The sequence below is a fragment of the Manacus candei genome, unplaced genomic scaffold, assembly GCF_025592945.1.
Source record: "Manacus candei isolate 608988 ecotype Guabito, Panama unplaced genomic scaffold, ASM2559294v1 h1tg000014l, whole genome shotgun sequence".
NCBI classification, from domain to species: domain Eukaryota; kingdom Metazoa; phylum Chordata; class Aves; order Passeriformes; family Pipridae; genus Manacus; species Manacus candei.
Genome location: NW_026138062.1, coordinates 52,640,005 through 52,666,975, shown reverse-complemented (window position 1 = coordinate 52,666,975; position 26,971 = coordinate 52,640,005). Strand labels below are relative to the sequence as shown.

Here is a 26,971-nt window from a genome sequence, read left to right as displayed (position 1 = left end):
GGTACAACTGCTGTCCCCTCCCAGTACACAAAAAAAATCATATGCAAGGAAGTGCTTTTTACTTCACATACAGAGAATATAAGATCAAGGGGCCAGAAAGCTGTCAGTGCAAGGCAGGAAGGCAACATCATATCCCCAATACCCCCATGGGATGAAACATCACAAATCAGACCTCCAAAACCATGCTCCAAAAATTAAAGACCAAAAAAAGAAAGCAGAGGCGAGAGAGTGAGAAGGGTTCTTATTTAACATCTATTTTTTGCAGAGGTAAAGTACATGATCTGAGTGCTTCTCTTCCACTCCCACTTTAAATGACAGTTTAGACTTTTACTTCTTCTATATTGACTACAGATTAAAGAAAGCTAGCAAACAGCCAAAGGTTTTTGCCTATCATGAGAGATGGCATCCCTTCTTCCTCTTGGATGGTGTACCAGGACTTCATTAATACAATAACTCTTCTAACTGTGTCCAATGTGTACAAGTCCCTTGGACAAAATCAGGTGGATTTTCTCTAACATCTGTTCCAAAGAGGCTGTCCTTCACCAGCAGTCTGCTGTTTTGAATTAACTGACAGCTGGTGTCTATGTATTAGCAGAACTATTAAACTTAAAAACCAACAAATTAAAGAAACCCTCATACGAATGGCTCCATGCAAAGAAAGGACCAAGAGAATGATGTAAGCATTCATTTTAAAAGGCAGCACACATCTCTGAAACCTGCTCAGTTATGCCATGAAGCAACATTTCTAAGCACATTCCTTTCACAATTGAGTGAATTCCTTCATTGCTAAAATATTCATTTTTTGGCACTTAAGCATAAACAGGTGTCGTTCTATGAATGGGGACATTTAAAACCACTGTGTCAGGGCTGGCAGCGACCCAGATGTCTTCAATGGGCAGCAAACTTGCACCATTATTTTAGGTTCCTTCCCCCCTAACTCATCACCTGCCCCAGCCTCCAATTTAAGATTCACTGTAAGTGGCAAACCGAATGCCTTATTGAAGAGTCAGCCCTCAGAAGGACGTGAATTCTCAAAAAGCTGTTTACCAGAAGCATTTCCAAGCAAAACCTGATCCCAGGTCCCACCTTCAGGTCAGAGACACAACTTTCATAAAGGAGTCAAACTGCCAAATAAATTAAGTACCTGCCCAGGGCCAGTAGCCTCACAGATGAAGGTTGTCAGCAGAGAGGGCTGAGTTCAAGTCACAGTAGCATGTTCCTCTCTGCTGGCCCCTCAACATCACCCAGGGGCAGAAATGTCTGGAAACAAAGGTGGGAACTAGTCTCTACAGCCATTTAGTCCCCAGCTCACTCCTGGCCCTCCCTGAGGTCTACCAACTGTGACAACAAGCTACATTGCCTAACAATTCCCTGCACATACCTCCTTTTGTCTTTGAAGGTAGACATTCCTGAATTTGTGAGAAATAGTTTTGAGTAATTCAAGGTAAATGGAATATACCTTAACTGCCATTAACAGCACTTCTTAAGTTCTGATCAAACCACTGCAGGACAGCCACATTCCATCCTGCCCATTTGGGCTGGACTCATTTTTATGGCTTTCAACAAACTTCCTCAACTTCTACCCAGAGCAAAGTCCACAGACTCCTTCCTGTCTTGAAGCTCTTTAGATTTACAAAAACAATCCTATCTGAGCATCTGCACCTGCCCTTGCAATAAAGCTTCTCTGTTTCACAATAAAGCTTCTTCCATGTTGTGTAGTGAATGGTGGAATGTGGTGAACTTCAACATTTAAAATAGGATGCGCCTGTAACGTAACAGTCATGCAATTAATGCTTTTTGCTTTGCCAACAACAGAGTCAGATTTAAATCCCAAGAGGAGGCAGATATTTTAGCCACCTTACTCATCTCACAAGAACGAGGCTAAATGGTTCTCATCTATTCTGCATGAGACACAAGAAAGGGTATAATAATGAAAACAAGGTAAACCTCTTACTATAATCCAGCAGGTTTATGTAACGGTGCTACTATTCATCAGCTTTGTGATCGGTGTCAGCTCTTATTACAAGGGTGTGAGAGATTTAAAATGACAAAGGAGGAAAGGAAGAGGGAAAAAATCAGAGTACAGTTTGATGTGACCCTGCCTGTCAAGCCACAAAAATCATGCAGCAGTTCAATTCTCTGACTTACAGTAGGAGCTACTTAACTTTTTAGAGTATGTTAATTAATGAGCTCTTATAAAGGCAGAAGTATAATGACAAAACATAATTTTTATAACCTTATCTGCATTATGGAGGACTCATTTACACTTGGAGAGAATGCTGTGTGCTAGCTGCAATACCAGGCATTCAGAGCCTAATATGGGGTGCAAAGAATAGATGCAAGCATGTTTGACTCTTTCCCAAAAGCCAAGCCCACATTCACTTCAGTTTTGAAAAAGTTTAATTGTATCATCAGTGTCTCTCAGAGATGAGAAAACCAAGATAGATACCCTCGATCAGCAATCAGAAACTAAGAACCTTGCAAAAATTCCCCATAGAGGCATCCGAAAGACAAAAAAAAAAGTGTCTTTTGGAGGGGAAAACTATTTGTGTCCTTCAATCTACTCTGATCTACTTAGGTATGTCACAACTATGCAGTAGTTATAGTATGAAATATCAATTGGCCTTTAGAAGCAGCACTTTGTTAATTCATCACAGGCAGATATTTTCCATTTACAAATTAATTGGGATACTGGCATTTTATTTCAGAAACAATCAACATGATGTTTCACGCTATGCTCTGCAGACTGGTTCAGAGGAATCTATCAAATACATGGCCATAAATGCTCAGTCAATGGTGTGCATCCAGACGAGTTTTTAAACAACATGAATTAAACTAAAGGTTTAAAAAATGCAATATCATGTAAGAGTAGACAGTGCTCCTTTTGGTCCAAATATGCCTTGTAGGAGTCAAATTCGATGTCCCTAGCAACAATCTGTATATGATCTTTCTCTCTTTTCTCCTAAATGTCCAAGTCTAGACCAACTTTAAACCTAAACTAATTTACTGAAAAGGCATTCCAGATTTCTCCCCTTCAGGAGAACAAGGTAAAGGTAAATCTACAATAATATAATCCATTGGTAATGTTTTGATTGTTTTTGTTGTTTTAACTCTCTAATCCCAGTGTCTATAGAATAGATCCATGCAAGTTTGGACATCAATACCCCTAACGTGAAAGATACTTTGTTCCCTGGATTTTATCCAGCTAACAGGGTCTCCTGTGTTATTTTTCTCATATACTCATTTCTTATGTGCACTTTTCCCTTTTCTGCTAGACATCTGCCCAGAAGTCACAGAAAATTCTTTTAAGCCACCTGGATAATTTTCAGAAGAGTTTTACAAACTCATCATCTTATCCCATATTTGAAACCCAACTTTTCTTGAATGACCACGTCTCAGCCTTGTCCCCCACCTTCTTCTGTGCTGATGGTTTTAATGCAGAACTCTCTTGTATAGTACTTAGTGTTTCTATTCTAATAGCATGGAAACTGTTATATTAAACATTTATCGGTAATGGTGTTACTTCCTTCTACTGCAAGCTGAAGCAAGATACAATCATGAAAAGATTCTGTATGTTTCTCTTTTCTTGAAGAAATACAGTACTCGAGTACACACAATTCCAACCAAAACCTCAGTGCGCAAACTGTAGTCTGAAATCCCGTGTTTCTTGTATTCCAAGGATTGCTACATTAAGTCAGCTCAGTTCCCTGCATTTTTTTCTTTTTAAATCAACCTGAATGCTTTCTGCCCCATACACAAAAAACAAAGGTTCAGAAACTGTAATATGGTAAGTAATTGGGTCTAGGATCGAAAATAAAAGAGAAGAAAAGAACTCTTCTCACTCCCCAACAGGTGTACCACTGGAACTCTAGGTTTAAAGGAAATAAAAAACAATAAAAGTTTAATAAACAGAATCAGGAGTTATGGACCTCCAAACATACAAAGTGAACAGAGTTGATAAATTGCAAGGTGCAGTTTCTTTTTTACACCAAATCTTTTTCCAAACAGAATGATGCTTTGCACCTGTCCTGTAATTGGATGACAGGCTTATGTATTATGCTGCAAATAAAAGACTAAGAAAATGTCTTGATCATTTCAAAGAAACTCCCAAAGAGTGCCTATCGCTGTTCCATAGCATTTTTAGCTCCGTTTATAAGGATGTCTCACTTTTGTCCCTACTTAATACATCTGCTGTGTTTATATAGTCTCCATCACATATCGATGATATCTAACTGAGTATAAAAAACTACATCTATACCAAGGCATAGGCAGGAAAAGGGGAGAGGGGAATAATGAATTCTTCCCTTTTTGTTGTTCCCTAACAAATTGTTCCCAGGCACCAGACCCTTCAAAATGTCTAGCACAGAGCTATCTTCATGCATTTTAAACATCCTTCATATTTAAGATCCAGGGTTTTTTTATTTTAATATAAAGGACAAATGCTCAAAAGCCAAATAATCCAAAACAGATTTCTACACAGTGTTCGGCATTCTCAAGCAGTGAAAAAAAAAAACCCTCAGACTACTGGAGTCCTGACATGGTACACTGCTACAAAGTTCTGTCAACCAGATTCCCTCTCAGATTTCACAGGCTGGTCACCAGTAGCTCTTATGCACAATCTGTAAACCACATTTTTAAAGCAACCAGGGACTCTGCAAAATAAAAAGCCAGATACACATTGTTGACACATATTTCTCAGTACTGGGAAAACTTAAAGCATTGACTTCTCTTATAGAAGAGAAAAGATACGTGCTTAGGGACAGGATTCCAAATTAAGATAACCTCAAGAGATGCTATACGCTGTTTTGAAATAAAACTTTCACCTCATAAAATGTTAATATCAGGGCTTTAGGCAGACACTAAGTTCAGGACAGATGTGCTGCCTAACATGTAAAAGACTCTCACTTTCCAGAAGGCCAATAACTGTCTTTCAATAACTAAAAAGCAGTTACAGAAGATGGTGGTACACAAGTATGCATGTTGGCAGGACAAACAATAGAAATAAACTGCTCAGGGAAAAAGTTGTCCTGGATATAAATGAAAAAAAAAATTCTGTGAAGAACAATTAAAAATTGGAGTAGCTTGCTTAGAGAGATGGTAGAATCTCCCTTCCTAGAAATATTCCTCAGTTTGACAGAAGTCTGGATAACCTGAACTGGGACCCTGCTTTCAATAGAAGTTTGGACCACGTGCTCTCTGGCATCTCCCTCCAACCTAGACTTTGCTGTGATTCTAACATTTTCTTCTAATATCCAAAACTTGAGTCAGCTACTGGCACCAAAGATGGGTTGTGGAATTTCTTATCAAAGCATAATGTCTCCTTGAACTGCAAAAGACTGACACTGAACTCCTCGTAGTACTAGTGAAAAAGTGGCAAATTGAAATTGCTATCACACTAATGAAAAGGGAAAAAAAGATGTGTTTCTTATCATAGCTAGATTTAACAAATTAGTGCATCTTCATCCTATCAACTATCTGCAGATCATAAAGCCTGTCTGATCATAAAGCCTGACTTAATTTGGTAGTTATCCTTTCTAATCTGTTAACAAATGTTTTCTTTTAACAGAAGAGATTTTTTCTTTAACAGAAGAAATTACACAATGAATTCCAGTCTTTCCCATCACCATGTTCTGGGTTTTTTTTCCTACTGGAGTGTGAATTCCATACAGGAGTATATTTGTCAGATTAAAGGACCTTCCTCAAGGAAAGGAATGTAATATATTTGCAAAAAACAGGGATTAGTAATTATTTAAAGGCAATCCATCTGCCCCTAGAGATGTACCAGCTACACAGATGAAGGGCTGGTTTAATCTCTTCAAGAGTAAATTTCTGAAAGATCCTAAATTAAAGTTACTTATAAAGAAGAAGAAAGCTTGATCCTTGAGCACAGAGATGCTAGAGTTTCTTTTGGTGTTGCCACTATGTCATGACAATGGAAAGCTATTTAAAGACTTTGATCTGACAAGCTGGCACAGTTTTAGATGCATCCATCTCCTTAACTGGGCATTAACAACATAAAATAATGTCACTCTAGACAGTCTAGAAAGTTAAGATACATCTTGTGTTGCAAGTTTCTCCCTACATCTTTCCTATCATACTGTTTTCTTCTGATAGCCCCACTGAAGAAGAAAGGAGAGTTCATGAAACTTTGCACAAAAACGATCAGTTGAGATGAGAAGAGGGAGAAGAAGGGAGAAAAATCCTTTTGCTCACTCAAACATCATTCAGGGCATTTCAGATGCTACTGTACTAAGAGTGAATAACACTTTCTGGACAGGAGTCTGACTTTAGCAGCTGTTGATTCTTTAAGCGCTAAAAGAGATATCAGATTATGTATACGAATAATGTACATTGGTCTGATTCTAAAGCTTTCCTTCAAAATACTGAGTTAAGGACTAGTCTTTTGAAGGAAAAAGGCAAAATGTTGCTACATCTGGCCACATCCCCAAACAACTGCTGTATTATTAGAGCCTTTAACAGTTACAGACAGTCTTGTCATGGGGCTGAGCCCACCTAGATATTTCATTCTGTATCAGACATACATGGTGCATTATTTCCCTTGGGATTTTGAAGGATTACTAGTCTCATTGTCTCTAACCTCTTTGTAATGAGCTGTTCTAATGGCAAGCAGTAGCACATGGAAACATCTCCTCTGCAGTGTTTTCCTGTCTTTACTGTGCTACATCACAAAGAGCATAAAATACGAAGAAAGTAAACAAACATGGTTTTGATCATTGGGTATTAATAATGCTAAAGAGCTATTTTGATGGAACTGCTGAAAGAACTGAAATATTTTTAACTTCCCAACTTCTAGTACTCATGTGACAATAAAACACAATTAATTTTGATGATGAAGTTAAAGACTCCTATGCACATACATTCAAAGTGTTGTACATTCCTTTCATTCTTACAGAATCTAATGGATTTTCATACCCTGGCATGAGTTATCTTTTTGAGGTTAATCTGGGTAGCCATGCAGGTTGACAACAGAGCTTCTTCCCATAGCAAGTGACCATTTCTATGCTAAAGTAGCATTGTCGGCTGTAACTCAGAGGAAAAAACTTGCTACAGTCCAAAATAAAAACCCATGGTATCATTCCTATGGATTTAAGAAGTAATAAGCAATTCTTCTGTTCCTAACAGGATCAGATCTCCTTGAGATTTTTAAAAGTCTTGTTTTAACATGTCAGTACAGATAAGTGCACACATGAAGCTGTTAAAAGAGTCAAACAAGGGGATGAACATACAGAAAAATAGCTGAACTTCCTTTTCAAGCTCTAAAAGAAATATGGACAGTGATATACCTAAGTCATTCAGTGGTCAATCCTAGTTTATCCCGCTGGCCTCTCTGTCTCCACATTTATTTTAAAAAAAAAATTCTCCCCCTTTGTTATAAATGAAGTTGCAACATGGCAACAGTACCAGATCCTGGCCACTCTTCCTTCCCCAAAATCACATAATTTATTTTCACTCTGGATATCTAAAGAAATAAGATTTATGCATCCAGACTTCAGTGAAAGCTGAGGGAAGGGAGCAGGCACAGTGCTGTATGAGTCCTGGAAACCCAACACACAGCGGCATGTGTTTGGAGTATCAATAGCAGCGAGGCAGAACAGTGTGCAGGGCTGACATGGAGCCTGCACGAAAAATGGGCACGCACATGACTCTGAGCTCACATTCTGTGCGCTCTGCTTTTACCCTGCACAGCCCTATCAGAGGGACATAGGGGAGATCTTGGAGTCTGGGCAGGGTGGAAGGTGGGGAAGGAAGGGAGAAATCTGTAATGAGCTCAACCATCACAGCCCAAAAGAAAATAAAAACTCATTCATTCTGCTTTTGGCAGAATTTTAAACAGTAATAGTAAAGTTTTTCAGAACTGCAGCAGGGCAGTCACACCTTTACCTCAAACAGTGTGTGGAGTAGACTCCAGCACACATCACAACAGTGGCAGAACATCACAATAGTAGCAGAAAGTGAATTTTTGCAAACAGTGTACTCTGCTGTTCAAGCCCAGTGGCCTGGGCAAGGGGTTTAAAGTGGCCTCGCCCAGCAGCAGGAGCAAGACCAAGACCCCTGCTCAAAAGGGGTTCTGGGGCCCTAGCTGCCATTTTCAGCACCACAAATTGGCATCTCTTTTGAATACATCTCTCCCCACTTCTGTTTAGGATATATGCTCCAGATAGCATTCATGCTTCTGATTTAACAGTTCTCCAAGTTTAATCTCATTTTATTTTCTCTTTATGTATCTAAACCCTTCGCCCCCTTATTTTTCTGCTCTGAGGCTCACAATTCCCAGTTTGTTTTCAAAGCTCATTAAGAGTATTTTCTCTCTCCCTCTGTCATATCATTAACAGAAATGTTACACAACGCCAGTCTAACTCTCAACCTACATAACCATTACACTGCCGCGGATAATCAGCTCCTGTTTACTATCTTTCACCCAACTTTCTCTTCCTACCCCAGCGAATTTCAATTAATCTTCATGTTAGAAAGTAAACATATACCTACTTCCCTCTTGATTCCCTAAAATCATTAATTTTGCAATTCTATCAAAAAAAGCAATTACACTGTCTGGCAAGACATATTCTTTATGAACACATGTTGTTATTGCTTAGAATTCTGTCACCCTGCAGACTGTAACTTTGCATCATCTTTTAATATCAGGCCCATTATTTTACCAGTGGTTATACTTTCAGGACAGTAATTGCTAAGAAAAACCTCAGCTTTGTTTTGAAGGTCAACACTATAGTTGCCAGCTTTCATTCACACTGACACTTCATTTTAGCTACCGTCTCACAAAAACAATAAGCACACAATACTGGCACTGCAAGAAGGCTCACTGAATGTAAACTATTTAAACTCAGGGGCAAGAAAGAGAAAAATCAACCTTTTTTCACATAGTCCCTTAATCACTCTTTAACATTAAAAGAAACTTAACAGTCAGCCTTCTGCTACAAGAAAGCACTCAGTGATACTGTTTGTACTCACAAAATAATGCAGGGTGGAAGGAACCTCCTGAGATCACCCAGTCCAACCCCATGGTCAAAGCAGGGCAAACTTCAAAGCTGTATCATATTACTTAAGAGCTTGTCCAGCTGAATTTGGAAAACTTCCAAGGCTGCTGATTCCACAGCTTCTTAGAGTAACCTCTTCCCACAGCAGCACCCCCAGGAAAAACTTTTTTCCTCACCTCCATTTGGGTCTTAGGCACCAACTGTGACCACTGTCTGATGTCCTTCCTGTGCATCTCTGAGAAGAAACCGACTACCTGTCTTCTCTACAACCCTCTCTAAGTAAAGCGGGACTGTGCAAATCAGCCTGTTCTTCAGGCTAAATGAGTCTCCAGCTACCAACGCAGAGTGACAGAGAGAAGATCTGCAACAAAAACGCCAGGTAAGAGAGGATAGATGGGACTTCAGAGTTAGAATTTCCTAGAAGTGTAAATACCTACAAGAGAACAAAAAGCAATGGTGTAAGGTGCAAACACTGTTGTTATACCTGAGGAAAAGCAGTACAAGAGGGAGAAAAGGACAGGGCAAACAGCAGCACACGGCTGTAGCAATTCAATCGGTTCAGAAGGTTCATAGTTTAGTAAGTCAGGAAACAGTAAGCACACACAAAACTGAAGGCCTTCCCATATATATGCTTAAAGCCCAACAAGATAAAGCTTTACCTTGCTTTCTGTGCTGCTGTTCATATTAGATTAGGAAAGAGATTTCTCAGTACTGGGCATATCCCAGGGAACATGGAAGGTGAAGAAGAGAAATGAGTGAAGATGGTCTGTTTTTTCACATATACACTCTGTCATAAATGAAAAAAACAAGCTTAATGCTCTCCTGGTACACAGCATAGACCAATGGCTCCCGTGGCAACAGAAAATAAATAAAGGGGCAATGTTGGCCAGGAGACCAGGGACATATGCATTGTACAAATTTTTGGAGTTTCAATTTCAGTCCATGGATCTGTGTTAAGATGTATACATCAGCCACTGCTTTCCACTCTGCTTTAATAGCAATGGCCTGATGAATGCAGAATAGTTCTGTTATAGTTTAGGAGTAACACAGACTCAATTTTACTCTCAGGATATTTATTGCATTCATCTAGTGGCTTAACAGAAAAGCTGAAAAAACAAACAGTAAGAAAATAGAATGGCTTAAAAAACTGTCTCTTTGCAAACATCTGAGGGCTGAGACAAAGGTTTATGTGCTACGCAAATCACAAGTTAAAGAAGCTCCCTCTCCTGTGAGAAGCCAGTTGTTTGGAGCAATGTCTTGGGGAGCCAGGCAGAATGCCAGCTCTGTCTCCAGAAGAAACAGAAGTACAGGGTCTGACAATGGAGAGGGGAGCTCTTTGAGACCAAGAAGTACACAAAGTGGTATCTAGTGGTTTTACATTGCAGCTTCACAGTTCAGGATCACCAGATGAGTCACAATGTAAGTGGATGACACGAAATCCACTGGAAGTTATTTTAAAATACACTTTTATCACTTTTCAGCACCTGTAACAGCATTCTGCATTGTCAGCAGAACCAGCTGTGTGCTTCTCTGCAGCCTGCCTTCAAAATTAGATTAGCCAAGCCATTTTATTAGGATGCCCTAGAGTTCAGGCATCCTGTGTCCTGGAAAAGTTTCATGGGGACAGACCAAAGCTGTTATTCAACAGCAAGATGTCAGACATGGAGAAAGGTCAGCTGGAAGTGCCAGAAGGAGGCATAGAAACTAAGACATATAAGTGCAAGCATAATCCCAGTTGCTAACACAGGCGAACACCTAAGAATATTGTGTCATGACTCATTTGTATAAAAGATACTGAATTATTTGAGAACTACGTTGTTCTCAAATGTCCAACACAAACAAAAAAAAGCCATACACACCAAACCAATCCCCTTTTCACTCCATTCCCATCACCAATATCTAAATGTCAGATTTCCAGCTATTCAGTTAGAAAGGGTACCTAGAACCTGCTAAGAGCTGCCAAATCTGATACCCCCACAGAGGCAAGGCTGCTGCAGGTTCCTGTCCCCAAATCCAGCCAGCAGCAAACAAACCAGACAAGCCCAAAGCCCTCAGCTGCTCCTCACAACACATGCCTTCCAGCCCATCCAGCAGTTTTGTTGCACTCTTCTGAGCACATTCAAGGGCCTTCACACCCCTCTGAAATGGTGGAGCCCAGAACTGCACCCAGCACTCCGTGTGAGACCACACCAATGCTGAGCACAGCGGGATGATCGCCCCTTCTGACCAGTTGGTTTGATGCTCCCCAGGACATGGTTTGCCCTCTGGGCTGCCCAGGCACACACTGCTGACTCACATGGAGCAGCTGCCCACCAGTACCCCCAGGGTCCCTCTCTGCAGGGTGCTCTCCAGCCACTCCTCTCCCAGTTTATACTTGTGTCTGACGCTACTCTGTCCCAAGGGCAGAATCTGGCATTTGTTCCTGTGATATGCCATGCCATGGATGATTGCAAATGTACTGACCAGCCTCTCATGTTGACTCATCTTGATAGGTTTTACGCCCAGACCATAGGCTGATCCCTCTCCTGTGACAGTCTGGGGAGAAGTCAAATCAGGGTGTTCCCTTCGCGTGACTGTAAGTTAGTCAGGTTCTCTCACCTTCTGCTCTTTTACAGTTATAACCCTTTTATCGTATAATCTAGCAGTATCCTCTGAAACCCAGCATGAATGAATTCACTGGTGCTTTGTGCTTAACCATTGCACTTACTTCTCCCACAGAATCAATCCAGGGAAACAGGGGCAGGGCATACAGGTTATCATGAACATGCTGCAAACTGATAAAGAAAATGTAAGTCCTTTGTTAAACACAGACTTTAAAATTTAGAACTTGCTCTTAAAAATTCATATCCCTCCCTACACTGAAGTTATGGGGTGTGTGTGTGTATATATATATATATATATATATCATCATCATCATCATATATATATATATATACACACACATATGCACACACACATACATATATTACAGTATTTATCAAAGATATGAATTAAAGTATTTTGCTGTCTGCTGCCACCAGGGACACTAAAGAAATAAATGTACAACCCCAGAGTTACTTTTTCCAGTGATTTGTTCCTTATGATCTGTCTTTTGGAAGTATGTACGCTTCAGTGAAGCACTGCATTATCAACACTCTTTCCCATGTCTTTAGAATTACTTAGTACAAGCCTCAAAGACCAAGTCAAATCAAGTGTTTTTAATTCCTCCCTGCCTTTTGGGTTTTTTTGCGGGGAGGGGCTTGCATTTCATAGAATCACAGAGTGGTTTGGGTTGGAAGGGACCTTAAAGATCATCTAGTTCCAGCCCTCCTACTACAGGCAGGGATATCTTCCACTAGATGAAGTTACTCAGAGCCCCATCCAACCTGGCCTTGAACACTTCCAGGAATGGGGCATCCACAGCTTCTCTGGGCAACCTGGTCAATGCCTCAACACCCTCACAGTGAAGAGTTTCTTCCTGACATCTAATCTGAACCTACCCCGTTGCAGTACCTTGGAAAAGAAAGGGAGAGGGAAAGTAACCTTCTACATATTAAGAACAACATGAAAGAGGGTTAGGTTTGCCCTGCAAGAGAAAAGGACTAAGGCAAAGGAAGAAGAACCACTTTGGAGATCAGAGACAAATACTATGAACAGCACAGGAGAATAATTGGAGGAGACTCAGCAGAGGGAGGTACATTCAGCAACAAGAAACCCTGGGACTGAGTGGAATATAGATTGTGGGTAGAGGATGAGTATTTCTCAACAAAGGGTGGGCTGGAGAAAACTCTAAGAATCCTACTTTAAGGTACTGCTCTGTACCAGCTTTCAAGCAAGGAGGACCCACACACCAAGCTTGTGGAGAACAAGGTGTTTCTGTCCCAGTAGCTATTTATTCAACATCATTATTTCACATAGAGACACTGCAGTCTCTTTCTAGGTTGCAGGGTTTTGGCAACTTAGAGCCATTGTAAATCCAAACCCCTGAGTTCCTCTGGTCTCCTCACTTCCCCTGCAGCACCCCACCCTTCCCAAGTGCTGGCATTCACATCTATTCAGTGAGACACTTCAAGAAGCTGAGCCAATCACAAACTATCCCTATGAAGAAAAAGCACCATCAGTCTGGCCAGGGCAAACAGAGGAAAGCGTACTCAGGGAAAAAGGAGGGCAGAACTGGATCACAGCAACTGCAGTTTAGGGTCAGTTTCAAAAGCTGTATAACCACAACCTAAATTCTTGAAATTCGATTCTTGAAGGTGCATCTCCTGGATATTCTTGTACAGCAGGACATTGCCTATTATCCCATTCATGGACAGCAAAGAGATGTCAAGTGAATTGTCAAAGCTCACACAGGAAACTTTGGCAGGAGTGGGAAGATGAATTTAGGTTTGTCATGATTCAAGGGGTGCCTCCTCCAACAACTGGACACCGTCACTTGAAGTTGTCTCTGCAGTAAAGAGTTGGAATCCTAAGAGAAAAAGGAGTGCTCTTTTAAAGACTGGAAGCAGATATTCATATGAGAAAAGTGACTTTCCCAAAGTCAGTTGTAGTTGTTGACAGAATCGCAGGCAAAAATTAATTCAGAACTACAGAAATTTATGTTTACAGACAGTCCTTGCTTAATATTATAGTACCCCGAAATGAAGAGTAACCTTTTAACAAAAAAATTACCTCCTTACATTTCTTTTTATGAGGAAGTAAACAACAGTTAAATAGGCAGTTGATGATCATTAGAACACATTCTGAGCAATATTTCAGTTTTGCTGCTTGGGTCTTGAGAAGACATCTTTTGGCAAAATCAAAAGCAGATCATGCTGAATAATTTCCTATTAAGGGCACAGAGGAGAATGAAGAGACTACAAGTGCTTGTGCATTAAGTCATTCAGTGCCTCATAAGGTATTTGGGGGTTTTTCTACATCTATATCTAATAAGAAAAAGATGGGTTCTGTTATTTAGTTTAAATAAAAATAATAGTACAGTGAGGATATCTCACAACAAACAGACACTCTGAACTTCCACCTCTTAGGAACCTAGCAAGCTTTTACATTCTTCCTGTCACCTTTCTCATCTTCTGATTATTCCCATGCTGCTCCATCTATGGTAGTGGAGACAGTGCTTTACCAGAGGCTTTAGATGCTAAAGGCTATAAGGAAGCAGGTTATGCAAAAAGTATCTATTTCCAGCACGGGAATGTGGCCTGTAACTATCCCATGACAGGGAGCTCAGCTCAAATAGAAAGTGTAAGCCCAAGCATATCAAAGCACCAGGAGCATTGCATCCTGAGATAGCAGTGGGAAATCAGGGCAGTGGGGGCGGGGAGGGCGGGGAGAGAATGAACAAGCACTTTAGTCTAAAAGAGGAAAGGAAACACTAAGGCAGATCCCAAAATTTTATAAGGGAGTCTGGAAAGCACCTCACACTCTTAGCCTGAAAGACACTGCATATAAAATATCAGAATAAAATTCACAGAGAAAACTAATAAAAAAAATAGCTACAGTGGAGAACATCCATTAATTCTTCAAAGATGGAAGAGGAGGTAGCATTAAAGCTCCTGTTTTAACCTCAGATTCTTAAGAGAGCTTGGAGCCCAAAAGCCTTCTACACTTCTTTCACATAGAGAACTCAATAGACATTGACAGGAATTATGGATTTTGAGGAGATCACATAAGAACTAACACATTTTACAAAATCTATTTCTACCTGTAGCCCTCTCCCAAAGTTAAAATAAACAAAATCAACCTTGCATATTCAGTGCATAACTATTTTGAAGGTCACATTTGGAATGAGTTATGAACATTCAGGCTATACATACATTATTAGGAATACTGATACATCTTCATCCCAGCTCTCACACTCTACTGACAAGAGAATTGTAGCTTTCCATTTCCATTTACAGAAAATGGGAATCATACTGCTGCTGCAGTAAGGATCTGTTGTTCTCATCAGCTGATATGATCTTTCACATTTGAAGCCTATAGAGCTCAATTCTGATCACAATGGGGTGTTAGATCATTAATGAATAATTTTCACTTTCTTTATATGCTCTTGTTCATGTGTGTGCTGGAAGACAAGTCCAGGTGAACACCACCATGAAAGATGGGAAGTATTCAGGGAAATAATTCACAATTAGAGGTTGCTTCCTCTATAGAAGGAGCAAGTAAGTATCATGAAATTATTCTGAGACAGCAGAAGCACTCAAGAGGGTGGTCTTAGATTCTAGAAGAAAGTAGGGAGGAACACATAACACTATTAGGGACTTGAATCAACCTCATGAACAAGGAAGGAACATTCAAAACAGCACCATTTTATCTTCATGCACAATGACCTTTTGGGCAAAATGTTGTCCAGAGTTAAAATAAAAAGTACCTACCATCAGATTTAATGAGAAAACCTGACAAGTGAAGAAAAACCAACTATTTCATAATTCCCATAATCAATCCCAAGAACGGGCTGTATTTGCAGTGATGAAAATAGCAATCCATTTATTTGCAAATATATTTATAAAATGCTTCTTTGTCTTCAAAGGGGGTTAAACTTTCCACATGAGACGGTATTTTATCGAATACTGTACAAGAAACGTTCTAAAGCTCACCAGAATGTTGTGGAAAACCCAGCTGCTTACACTGAAAGCCCTCAGAAATACCAGTGGTACAGATCAGCAACGAACAAGAACACAATTATGAAAAATCTGTGGAGCACAGAGATGTGAAAAGGCCAGAGGAGAAGAAGGTGACTAAAATAAGACCACAGATACACAAGTCACCACTGAAACTTGATAACAGAGTCAAACTTATCTTTGAGGGAAAGGGAGTTTCCTCCAAGAAGGAACTCCTTACCAGAGTGCAGGGCAAGACCCAGCTGCCTTTTTAAATATCTCAGTGCACAGGTAAGAGCTGCAAAGCCCAAAGGCAAAGTGACCAACACAGAAGACAACCATTTGTCAAACAAGGTTGGAATAGAACCATCAGCAAAGGGGTAGAAGTGAGTTCTGTGACTCTAGAGCTGCCTGCCTGCAATCCATGATAGCAGCAACAGATACATGGAAGAGATGAGGGGGATTAATGTTCGCTTTTTTAAAACCTGGGAAGTAATATGCTGACATCCACATCAAAAGGACATTACGATTGCAAATTCACCCACTGGACACTGGGAACCATCACTACCAGTCCACTGCAGGTCCATTCCTGCAATTACAGCTTTATTTTCTCTATGAAAATAGAAGTGAGTTTCACATTCCATGGGCATGGACTAGCTAGCTCTAGGGAGAAAGCAGTATCGTGTACAACCTAATCATGTAACACTTGAGGACACAGGTCCTGCAAGGGAGAAGGACAGGAACAATGCTCTGAATGTCAAGCCAGTCAACTCCTGTCCTTGAAATCCAACATGATCCTTTCATTTACCACAGAGTCTTTTTGCAATGCATAGCAAAATTCCTCACATAGTCATGTTCCTACTAATCACATTCCTTGTTCCTTAGTTGTTTTTCTTCAGACCAAGGTTGCTCCACAGGCAGAATGGCCAAGCACTTACAATTACAGTGGGACTTGCACCATGAACACAGGCTGTTATTTAAAACAAAGTGTCCTGAAAAAATACAGGGCAGAAAAGAAAAACTTTCTGAACCTTGTTGTGCTCAACTCCCATGTGTTATAATGGAGAAATGGCAACCCCCTCTACTCTCCCTCAAACAAGTGCTCTGAAAAATTAAGTCCTAAAATTTTATAAAGCACTCCAATATCATCACAATAAGGTCATTGCAATCTTCAGAGCAGAGTTTAAGCAGCATACAGTAATTACAACTGAATAATGAGTAAAAAGTAAAACAGGTGATCCTTGGCTATATGGTGCAGCACACTCCCCTTGAAGACACTGAGATGGCATCTCAGGGAACTCGTAAAGTGGTGTCACACTTAATCCACATAAGGTAACCAACCAACAGTCATGTACCTTAATCCCATTGTTCCCTAACTTTCACAGAATCAGACTCACAGCCAAGTAAGGCTCAAACACTCCTTTAGTATACCCATCTCTCCAGAAGCAGTATCAACAGATACAGACATCTGCTCAGCAGGAAGCTGTGTCCCAGTTCCAGCTCTTCCAGGTGCTTCATGCCACATTCACAGCTGGGAAACAGTAGAGATGGCCTGTAACTGCTTCCCAAGAGACCAGCAGAGGAAAAAACCCACTACCTCTCACAGTTCTGTGGGAAATATTTCACATCTGCCAGACCTCAATATAATTGCAGAAATACCTACTCACTATCCAGGGTTGTGGGCTCCATCTAAGTGGCTTATACAATACATGTTCCTAAAAACCTCCACGGCTGGAAGCTCTGCACCTTTCTCAGGCAATCTGTGCCAAGACTGTCACAGCAGCCACCACAAGCTCCCCTTGCTTTTAACTTCTTGTCAGTGCTTAACTTCAGCAGCCCCAGTGCTATCCTTTGTTTCCTACTTAGTATGGAAACCCAGTATAGTTAATTCCTATTACTGGTTTTACTACATTTGCTGTTAACACCTTACTATATGAAAACAAAATTGTCGGGTTTGTACAAAGTCTATTTGTAATATAGCTCTCCATTACAGTCTCTTCTGAAACACACACAGTTATTTTTGGGCTGCATAAGTCCAAAGGAATTCAGTGTCCTGAGTCTCTTTCTGCATCAGCAGCTCTGCTGACACTGCAAATAGGTACTAAGCAGCGAAACTGCATTTCAACTCTAGAAGTCTCTACTCACTGAGTCCTGGATGGGTGCTCATTTCTCACAGCCCAGTAGAAAGCTATCAGTTGGCAACAGCTTTCAGACTTTACCACCTGGGCTAGATGCAAACCAGTGATACGGATATGGAGAAAATATTGTAGATCATTACATACATATCATCTGTCTTCCTGGAATTTTTTCCCTTAAACACTGGAAGGATGGGTTTAAGAGGAAGGTCAAAAGGCCAGCTGCAATGCTCAACAACTTAAAGGGTTTAAAAGCAATTCAGAGAACTAACTTCTAGGTTCTGTGTGTGGAATCTCCTCTTTGGCAGGGGTGACCCAAAGAGGCTCTTTCGACCGCCAAAATGTATCATTACTCATAATGAACATTACTTCTACACCTATTTTTTCACAGCAGTTTCTTACTTTAATAGATAACCAAAAAGATCACATGGGAAATAATTGAAGTTAACTTTAAACACAACAATCTTACCACAATATATATTAAAATAGAAAGTTGGTTTATCCCTTAGGACCTCATCTAAATGCTCAGCAACCTCTTTGCATCAGCAAGGCTTTTGTGAAAGAGAGAGAGAGAAAAAATTTCCCTGATGGAGAGACCACCCATCCGGTATTCCCTTTCACAGCTGCTCTTGTGCAGAGGCTCCTAAGATTTATTTCATGATGACAAAGTTTTGGTTTTATTTCAATTTCTTTTTTTCCCAGGAGAGAGATAGATGATATTTGTTTTTAGCTACAGCTTCTTACAAAATGATGTAATAATCTCCCCAACCATCATTTATATCATGTAACAATGAAAATTAAGTTCCACATTCAGTAACTGTACCAACTGTTGCTGAAAAAACTCCACATTGACTCCAAGGATGGGATATCATGGCAATTGTAACTGAGATGGATCAAAGCTGCTTGTCTTTTATGGTCTTCATTTGCAAAGGACCAAACATAACCGGATTACTGGTAATGTAGTACAGCTCAGTATAAAAGGACATTAATTTTCTTTGCCTGGAAAAGGCTCTTAGCTTTTTTCATGTAATTACACCAAAGAGCAAGTCAACTGTAGGGCTAAAAGGGAGCAACTGTGAGGAGAAAAACAGGAATAAACCTTCAGTGGGACTTGAACTTGGGAAAACAATGCCAGTATGTTCAGAATGAGCAACACCACTTTCACCTCCTCTGATGAAAGTTCACGTAGCTTAGCTCTACGAAAGCATTTGCAACAGGGGGGAGGAAGGGAATCACAGCAGGATTGAGAGGGAATGTGTATTGCCTCTGATGAATGGCACAATGCCCAGGCAGCTGCTGCACAAATGCCAAAAGTGGGACCTTTGTTGCTTCAGCTGGATCCCTCTTGAAGTTTTGAATTACAGGCAGATACCTCACTTATGGGATTCTGCTGCAACATGGCAATGGAGAGACTGCTTGCTACATGTGTCTTTTCCATTCTGAAATTGAAACCCTAATGGGAAACTAGCCTCTCCAAAAGTCTCGCAAAGCAGCTAAAAAATACATTTCAGCACTTTTACACCAGACCTTGCAGAAATTAACATTATCCAAGATCTTTGTTCATCTTTCAAATGCAAAAATCTACATCATCGTAAGTGAATGCAGACAGTCATTTCTTTAAAACAAAGACTGAATACGCTAAAATGTTCAGAGTAACTGAAGGAAAATGAATTCATTAAAATTCTGTTAACAACTTGGCAGGTGGTTGCTGCATTTTAAATGAGAGCCATGTCATTTTCCACATAGTAGGTAAAAGAATGAATCATAGAATCACAGAACATTTCTAGTTGAAGGTAAGGGACACATAAGGAACATCAAGTCCAATTCCCTGCTCCTCACTGGACTGCCTAAAACTCAACTGTAGGACTAAGGGCATTGGCCAGACGCTCCTTGAACTCTGACAGGCCTGATGCTGTGATCACTTCCTGGGGAGCCTGTTGCAGTGACAGACCATCCTCTCAGTGAAGAAACTTTTTCTAATGTCTCAGTAGGATTTCCCTGATGTAGCTTCATTCCATTTTCTTGTGTCCTGTCACTGGTGACCAGAGAGAGGACCAGGATTACCCCATCACAGGTGGAGAATCCAGCACTTGCCCTTGCTAAATTTCGTATGGTTGGCAACTGTCCACCTCTCTAGGCTATCCAGATCTCTCTGTAAGGCCCCTCTACCCTTGAGGGTGCCCACAGCTCCTCCTTGTCAGTAAAATTACTTAGTGTAAGTTTGATTGCAGTGTCCAGAAAATTTATGAAGACATTAAAGAGCACTGGCCCTAAAACTGAGCCCCGAGGAACTCCACTGGTGACCAACTGCCAGCCTGATGTAACTGCATTTACTATAACCTTTGAGCCCAACCTGACAGCCAATCATTCACTCAATGTCCTATAGACTTGTCTATCTGTGTGCTGAACAGTTTACCAAGAAGGATACTGTGAGAGGCAGTACAAAAAGCTTTGCTAAATTAATAAAAAAAAAAGAAGGTTTCCCTTGGCCAACTAGGGGAGTGACCTTATCATAAAAGGACTTTCCCCTCATGAACCTGTACTGGTTATGACCAATGACTGCCTTGTCTCTCAATGCTTTAAGTAAACCAGATACAACTGCAAGGATAAGGTATATTTTCATCTAAAATGAAATTACTAAAATTTACAAGTTATGACAACTTCTAAGAGCTAAAAATTGCCAAGCTATTAAAATTATTTTAATTAGATAGACATATTCAAGCATTCCAGGTTTGCTGTTAACTAAAGTGTAGAATAGAACCGGGTGATACCACCTTTGACAGCAGCAATATTTTCTGAGAAGCTACTGTTCTCATTTCAGCTTAAACAACTAGTTCTGTTTCATCACCACCTGTGCTGCTTTTGACTGGGGTACAGTTAATTTTCTTCACAGTAGCTGGTATGGGGCTGTGTTTTGGATTTATGCTGGAAACAGTGCTGATAATACAAAGATGTTTCTTTTGATATCACTAAGCAATGCTTGCACAGCATTAAGGCTTTTTCTGCTCCTCACACCACCCCACCAGTGAGGAGGCTTGGGGTGCATGAGAAGTTGGGAGGGGACACAGCCAGGACCCAAGGGATCACCCACACCATATGTGTCATGGTTAGTATAAAAAGCTTGGGGAAGAAGAAGAAAGGGGGGAATGTTCAGGGCGATGGTGTTTGTCTTCCCAGGTCACTGTTATGTGTGATGGAGCCCTGCTGTGCTGGGGGTGGCAAAGACCTGCCTGCCCATGTGAAGTTGTGAAAGTGGTGAAAAAATTCCTTGTTTTGCTTTGCTTGAGTGCTCAAATTTTGCTTTCCCTAGTAAACTGTCTTTATCTCAACCCATGAGTTTTCTCACTTTTACTCTTCTGATTCTGTCCCCTAGCCCACTGCAGGGGGAATGAGCAAGCAAGCAGCTGCATGGGACTAAGTTGACAGCTGGGGTTAATCTCCAACATGACCTCACATGAAGTTGCAGAGCACAAAAAAAAAAAAAAAAAAAAAAAAAGAGAAAATAGATTCTTCCCAACTAAAAAAACCCTAAACCTTGAAACACAAATGATAAGTTCCATTTTTATACTTTAACACGGTGACTAACAAATAAAGTTCACCATTTAGTAGATACTAGTGCTAATTTTAAATGCAAAGCATGTTTTCAAAAACATTATTCTTCAAGCCTCCAGCACAATTAACATAGCCTTATATAACTATATAACAAATTTTTACAGTTTAAACTCATTTCCAGATTTCAAACCACATCCAATTTTACATAATCCTAAATTAAATATTACAACAGCTAATAAGTAATTTTCGAGGTTTTTAACATAATGCAAACCATATGGAAATTAAAATTCCTAATCGGTGGACCATTAATCCATGAGAAGTAGTAAAATCGTTTTCCTGTTTTCCACTCTCCCAGCCAAAATGAGCACCAAAGTTAACACCAAATCTGTTTTTCCACAGATGATGGCAACGAAATTAATAATGAAAAAAAAAATTAAATCAGATAATTTACATTTTATTTAACTTACCATAAAATTAGAAATTTAAAGCTGCACTAAAAAAAACCAAAAAAGGTAAGCATTTTTCTCAACAGGTTTTCGACTTTTGGGTGTCTTTAATACAGCAGAATGATAAAGTTTGGGTTTCACTGTTTTCTGAAAATAGACAATTCTGCTGTGGACTTGTGGTTCTTCCATCCTTAAATTTCTCAATGAATTCAAAAAGTGTTTTACATAAAAAAAAAAAAGGATAGGGATCTTTAACTAATAATTTATTTCCAAATTAATTCAAAAGATGTAATGCCACTACTCTCCAATTACTGAAAAGGTCTTTTGATGTTTAGCCAGATCTGAGTTTCTATTGCTAGGAGTGGCAAAAACATGGAAATAATCTTCCAAGCTTTCTTTAAGCAGCATAGATGAGAGGAAAAAAAAAGTGAAGCTGCTAATTCTTCCTTCTTTAGAGGTCACCCTACGATAGGTCACTCTCTTGCAATTGTCAGGCTTTTTACAGTTCTTTCACTTGCTTTATCAAAGTTGGAATGAAAGTTATCCTAGAAGAATCCAGCATAGTTCCACAAAAGCCTTTAAGTTCACACCTCTCTTCAATCACCTGAAGACCATATATTTCACTGCAAGTATTGCTGAATAGCTGTTTTCTGGAAGGCTGGGAAAACAGAGCACCAGTATATCTGTTTATATCAACAGCACTCTTTCTGGCAGACAAATACAGATAAATATTTTAGGTTTACTTTAAAAAGAAAAAGATTAGAATGCTCAGAATTGGAAATATAATAAATAAAACTGGAGGGCTGATGTGAAACACAAAAATATAAAAATTGCTAAGATACCTCTATCACAACTTAAACTAGAAATGTCACCTCAAATATTAAATGTCTGAGCTCTTATCAAAAATTTCTAGCATGACTTGGACTTGGTTTGTCAGTGTCATGCTGACCTGGAAAGAACTGCTAATAAATAGCATCAGCTATTTATCTATTATTCCTCTCCCATTGCACTTTTTTCCATTTCCCACTTCAATGTTGATGGTGACTGAAAAACAAATGAAGGGGCAACTACTTGTGATGCATTGTAGACTTCTCTTGTTAACACTGTAAGGGAGTTGTACAGGGAGTCAAAGAATAGTACAACTGAATGTCTATAGCATCCATCCTTCCCTACGCTTCCTCCTCTCCAGCTCCATTGCTTCTGCTTGGGACACCAAACCCAGTCTTATACTAAGGTGCCACACAGCGGTAGGCTACTAATAGGTAACTAATGAGGACTGGGACCTAACGAGCCCCAACACTGCACAAGGAAGGACTGCTGAGTGATGGATGCTACGTCTTGATTTGACACAGGCTGGACACATGGTTTGACATGGGCCATCTCTCAGCATCATTTCTTTGTCCTGTCAACTCACTGACCAAGCTCTTTGGTTCAAAGTTACCTCTTCAGGCTCTGCTTCACAGCAGATGTAACTTGGTGGGGATTTTTTTTCTTTAAGTCTTTTTCATAGTTTACTAATCTTTTTCATCTGGTCTGTCAAACAAAGAAAACCAAGTACTTTGCTGGTAAACACAACCCGTTTGTAAGGATGAGGACAAGAGAACAGACTGCTTTTGTGCCAATAGCCTGCCAAGTTCTTCCTTACCCTGCAGGGCTCACAAACCCCCGCCTGAGTGCACAGACAAGCTCTCCTACTGCCCAGAAGATAGCCTGGACTCCTACAGCACAAACAATGGCCTCCCAGATGTCCCATAGACACCCACAGAGGAAGCTGGTTTCCAGAGAGAACATGGTCATGCAGACAGTCTTGGGTTCAACTTCACAGTGTAGGTGTGCACATCCAAGTGGTAACCATCACATGAACCGCTATGGTACTAAATGCATACATGAGACCCAGTAATTTTCTACTTCTGAGCATCACCATGCCAGAAATAGTGATATCCCCACCCCCAATCATAGACAGTGATAATAAATAATTATGGCAGGTTTAGCAGTGAGTCAGTTCAGATCAGAACTGCCCATGCTCTTAGATAGCCAATACAAAAAGTTAACAGCAACAGAGATCTCACCAAATTTCAACATTTGAATGAATTGTTTGATCATGTAAGGACGCTTTAAAAAAAGGAGGTAAAAGCAATACAATTTCACCACAGAGAGCAACTCCCAGTTGCAGTGTTATGATCTATGACTTGACAGCATTTCATCTTCTTATGCAGGGTTTTTCTTTTCTTTTTTTTAATACAGTAGCTTAGTTTTATGTTTAACAATAGACTTAAGTAAAATTAAGTCATTCATTATCTTAAATGGTGCTGCATCGTCAGCACCCTATAATTATTTTAGTGCATGAATGCAATAGTTCAGAATAAAAGTCTTAAATTTATGCAATCTTACAGCACCTTTGGCATAAATCATATGCTTTCAGACATTTTGCATGATAATTCAGGCTGTACAAAACCTGCCAGCTCTTGAAAATGCCCTGTATTATAGACTACCCAGCAGCAGATTTGCTACATTTATAATATTCCTATCAGCCAGTACAATGCATTTAAATTCAATATAAATTATCACAATAATAAAATAACTTCCAATTAAGTCCAAACTGCCAGCCAACCACAGCAAAAAGATGTTACTTAAAACAGTCAGCACTTGTAGTTCTTATTATTGTGTCACACTTATTGCATATATTTGCCTACCTGTTATAGGCAAGCACACAATTACAACACATTCCCCTCTACATATAGCTGTCTAACCCTCAGGGTTGACTATGGAGACTAGAAAACCTAAAAAACCTGAAATTCCTAAGGTGGCATTTGTAAGACAACCATGACTTTCCATGCTCAGGACTTCCATGAGCTACATGTATCCCACCCTTTCAGTGAAGAGAGTTCCACGCCCAACAGCTGAGGCATATGATAAAGCTTTCATCCAACTCAGGCACTCAGCTATGGAGAAAGAGGAGAATCCTTACATGCTTGGAGTAGATATAATGCACAGCTTTCTATACTCTGCTCCAACCGCACTCCTGACACAAGCCAGCACTGCTGTTGCGCTGCAGCTGAATGCTGACTCAACAGAATTTTCTCAAACTAAAGCATAACCCATTTTGTTCTTGCCCCAGCACAATGCCATACAAGGTCCTCACTAGTTTGCTGACTGACTCTCACAGCAATCCTTAAAAGGAGTGAAAAGTCACAAAAAGACATCAGATATTCAAGACAATATCCACAATGAACATGAACTACCTAGCACTCCTCAGATGTTCTATCAAGTTTTTGAAACCGGATAACACATGGATGATTTTGGGGGTTTTTTTGAGAGAAATTAACCAGTAAAAACGTCAAACAGGAACTCTTCAGGTAAACATAGAAACCTCACATCCCAAGTGTAATGAGGATTGGCAGTGGTCCAAACAAAGAATACTGGCTAACTTTTGAAATTTGTTTGCTCTAGAGCTCTGAAATTCATATTTCAGGTCAATTTGTAAAACTTTCAATTATCCTCAATCACGTTACAAAATCTTTTAGTATTTATATATATATATATATATGTATATATATATATTGACAAGAGCTCTATTGACAAGAGTTCATTATTTCCTCTATTTCGAATCAAAAGAAACTACAAAGAGTAGTTTTGGGAATGAAACAAAAAAGTAGAGGTGAGGCTAAATAGATATGTCCAATTGTCTTGAAGGGTAAGAAAGCTTTAAATTCCATTTTAAGATACAACTAGCTTTCTTACTCAGTAACAGTTTGGCAATTTTTTCCTAGTTAAACTGGACCCCTTGTTCTTGATACACTAAATGTAATATAATTTTTGACACCAGCTTTTGTGGTTGAAACCTTTAGAACTGGGGGGAAAAAAACCGCTTTTGGGTGAGATTCAAGCACTTAACCTTAATAGACTCAATCACTCTTGTAGAAAACAAAGGAAGAAACTGGTGCTGCAATAATCCTACTTTAAGATTAAAACCCAGAAATAAAAAATTCCCATAACACATGCAAAGATAAAGTGATACTATGTACCTTTAAAACAAGGTAGGAAAGGGGCATATGCTCCTTTACCCAAATGGCACTGATCCATCATCATACCTTCAATTAGTTACTCTTCGAGATATACTAAGACTCAAAATAAAGAAGGCACTAAAATTCCTGAGAGTGACAGGAAACCCAGCAGAGCAAGAAATTGTAGACAGAGTTATTTACAGATATTTTCCTGTGAGAAAAGAATGATAAGAATGCAGCTTAAACATTAACAAATCCACTAAAACATCAGTCTGCCTGGCAGAGTCAGCAGATTTGAAGGGGGATTCAGTGGGACTGGAAATTCAAACTTTAGCTTCTAATCAGAAAAATCCTACTTTAGAAATTTGAACCGCCAGCTAGAAACATGTAACATAATACAGAACTCTCCTAAAATGGTACCCAGCTAGAGGCACCTTATAGTATGTGAAGTCTATGTCTATTTAGCTAAAAAAAAAAAAAGCCAATGACACTGAAGCTCTTTATTATTCTGCAGGGACCTATTTGTAAGTGAGTGACATGGACAAAATCTGCAAATCTGCATTTCCTTCCTTTTCTTTCCTTGGGAATGGTGTTGCAAATTGTGTGTGCAATTCCACCATTAGGATGCTGACAGAGCAGAATTTTATCTGAAATAAATTTCCAACTTAAATAGTCTATTCTATTCTAAAGATATACTTATGGAAAATAAATTAGATCAAGAGAATTTTAAAATAAGATTATTCAAAATATTTATTCAGTTTGTTTATGAAACAATTATGCAGAATGCTTAGGTAAGAGTTTAAATGAACAGGTTATTAGTTACTAATGTTTTACTGTCAAGTATGAAGGCACTTTCAGTGGGGTTCTATGGGAGATCCAGCTCATATCCTGCAAATAGCCAAGAATTTCATTGTCAGCTTTAGAAATCAGAAGCTCAGTACAATGCAGGAAGCCCAGAACTAACTGTTTCCCTGTTGTTTTAGCTTAGCAGAGACATGCAAGACCTATTTCATATTATTCTCCCAAGACACCTACACACGCCTCAGGAACATCCCTATGTAGTCCTGATTATCTGGAGTACCAGTGGTTCTTCAAAGAACACTGACAAAATACAGCACACTGTACAGAAGCTTCTATGTGGTTCAGCCAAGGAGCAGCTCATGTTTAAGTCAGTTTAGGCTTCTGGGATAAAAAAAAAAAAAAAAGGTTGATTTATTAAACAAGCAAATAAATAATGAAAATGAA

General features: G+C 39.6%; 1 protein-coding gene across 2 annotated transcripts in view; it reads right to left on the bottom strand.

Annotated features, from left to right (window-relative positions):
• The window catches only part of TSPAN9 (tetraspanin 9), a 172,163-nt gene that overhangs the window by 102,463 nt on the left and 42,729 nt on the right, over nt 1-26,971 (bottom strand). The window lies entirely within an intron of this gene.